Source organism: Apodemus sylvaticus, chromosome X, assembly GCF_947179515.1.
Source record: "Apodemus sylvaticus chromosome X, mApoSyl1.1, whole genome shotgun sequence".
Classification (NCBI taxonomy): Eukaryota; Metazoa; Chordata; class Mammalia; order Rodentia; family Muridae; genus Apodemus; species Apodemus sylvaticus.
Genome location: NC_067495.1, coordinates 116,359,116 through 116,361,777, shown reverse-complemented (window position 1 = coordinate 116,361,777; position 2,662 = coordinate 116,359,116). Strand labels below are relative to the sequence as shown.

The 2,662-nt window shown below is 42.9% G+C and overlaps 1 non-coding gene across 1 annotated transcript; it reads right to left on the bottom strand.

The window, feature by feature from the left end:
• Positions 1-609: 609 nt before the first annotated feature.
• On the bottom strand, positions 610-749 carry LOC127675916 (small nucleolar RNA SNORA48). Its single transcript, XR_007975593.1, has one exon. It is a non-coding gene; the product is annotated as a small nucleolar RNA SNORA48 (small nucleolar RNA).
• Between the last annotated feature and the right edge of the window lie 1,913 nt (positions 750-2,662).

Genomic DNA, 2,662 nt, shown 5'->3' with positions numbered 1-2,662 from the left:
AGCTCTACTGTGCTTCCTGAGCAAGGCCCGGGGCCTGTTCTCTCTGGTACTGCTGCTGGGGAGAGATGGGGTAAGCTATCTAGAGCAATGCCCCGAGTGAGGGTCAGGGCCAGTTATGCAGAGCTCCTGGACAGCCATATGGTCTCCAATGGCTGTTCTAAGCAGTGCCATCCCCATGTTCTCTAGTGGTAATAGGAGCCACAACATCCACATCAACCCCTGCCACTGCATAGTCGCAGGCTCAGACATGGCTCTAAATGGCAGCAGATGGGCCAGAGACTCAGGCAGGGACCTCACCACGGCCCCACATTCACCCACAACAGCCCGCTCTTTCTACCTGTGAGTCTCCAGGTCCATCTCTCGTCATACTGCTCAAGCTGTACCGCTTCTCTTTCTCTTCCATCTGACATCGCAATACTCACACATTGTGGTGGCTCCTGATGCAGGCTGGCTGTGCGGCACGGCATAGGCTTGGCAGCAAACAGGTGTCTCTGGCCTATCTGTGCCATGCGCAGGACGGCATGTCTGTGGGTGGCATGGTGGCTGGTCTGCAGGTCACTGTCTTCCTTTTCCCCTGCTGCGCTGCCTGCATTTGATTTGATTTGATTTTTATGAGTCCTAGGCATAAGACAGCTTTGGCCACTAAGCTATGCATCAAGCTAGGATGAACAAAGGACTGTCAACTTCTCTGCCCCTGATTGCTAAGAACACCACCACCTCCAAGGTGTCTCTGCCCATTGCCAGAGGGGGTAGCTCCATAATACTTATTTATTTATTTATTTATTTATTTATTTATTTATTTATTTGTTTGTTTATTTATTTGGTTTTTTGAGACAGGGTTTCTCCGTGTAGCCCTGGCTGTCCTGGAACTCACTCTGTAGACCAGGCTGGCCTCGAACTCAGAAATTCTCCTGCCTCTGCCTCCCAGAGTGCTGGGATTACAGGCGTGCGCCACCCCTCCCCACCCCCGCTAGTTCCATAATTTTTAGCAAGGCACTTTTATTTCAAAATATTGATTCATTACCTACCAGCAGTACAGACTCCTCTTTATGCCAGATAAGGGATTTATATCTCCCCTTCTTTTTTGAAAAGTTCATTGTTTACCTTTACTCTATTTTATAATACACTTACATTTTCAATTATACTTTTAAAATTAGTTGGCTGAGAATTTTGTACAATGAGTTTTTACTATATTATCCATTCATCCAACACTTCCCCATCCACACCTCTTCCCTGCCCACTCAACTTTGTATCCTCTCTTTCCCCCATCAAGTCTACTACCCACATATTCACGCCTGTGTGGCCTTCCACTGGAGCATGGGGAACATACTACTAATATATATGTTTGTAAGTCTCTATGCTTCAAGTCTAGAAATAACTCCCAACTACTGTCAGTTATTTGGTTCATTTATATGCTGCTAAAGCTTCTATCACTTTTATATTTACAGTCCACACTATAACTGTATTCATATTTCACACTTTATTTATAGGTTCACATTGAAAGCCAGCAAGCATAACATTGAAATCAGCATTGTGTACATTTTGTTTCATTCACAATCAGACTGTGTCATCTGACCACTGGAGAAGATGTAATCCTATATCTTCACATACCTGGGCCACTTGTAGGGGAATACTACTCTCTTCAAGTTCAATTGGTTTCTCTTTTCTTATGCTCTACCAATTACTTGCTCATATTACATTCAATTTTGTTTTGGTGATAGCAATGGAATCTATGGTCACACAAATGCTACATATATACTATTGATAAGCTACAGTTCCAGCTTCTCATGTCCCACTTTTGGGGGGAGTTTCTTTTCTCAGCATTTTAAATTATCTTTTTTGTAGGTAATAACATGCCTTTACCATTGTATTATTTATGTCGTCCAATCATTTGATTAGATTAGTTTTGAATGTGCTGACATTTTTATAAATCTCCCTTCTATATAGTTGTCATTTCAGGAATTTTTATTCTATTTCAGTCTTGGGTATTTTAGATAGGGTTTTGATTGCTGTAATATAACAACACAACCATAAACAACATGGGGAGGAAAGGACTTATTTTAGCTTACAACTCTCAAGTCATACTCCATTACTGAAGGAGTCAGGGCAGGAAGTCAAAAAGGGCAGGAACCTGGAGGCAGGAGCTGATGCAGAGGTCATGGAGGGGTGCTGCTTGCTCAACTTGGTTTGCTCAGCCTGCTTTCTTATAGAACCCAAGGCCATGGGCCCAGGGACGGAACTACCCACAATGGGCTGGACCCTTTCACATCAATCACTAATTAAGAAGATTCACTGCAGACTTGCCTATAGGCCAGTCTGGTAGGGGCATTTTGTTCAATTGATTTTCTTGCCTCCCAAATTACTCTGGTTTGTGAAAAGTTGACATAAAATTTGCCATCACACTGGGTTACTATTTGTATCTCAAACCTCAGGTCTTCTCTCTTGACTTTTTATTTTTTAAAAAGATTTATTTATTTATTTGTTTGTTTGTTTGTTTAGTATGTATGGGTACACTATAGCTGTCCTCAGACACACCAGAAGAGGGCATTGGATTTCATTACAGATGGTTGTGAGCCACCATTTGGTTGCTAGGATTTGAACTCGGGACCTCTGGAAGAGCAGTCAGTGCTTTCAACCATTTAGCCATCTCTCCAGCCCCCTC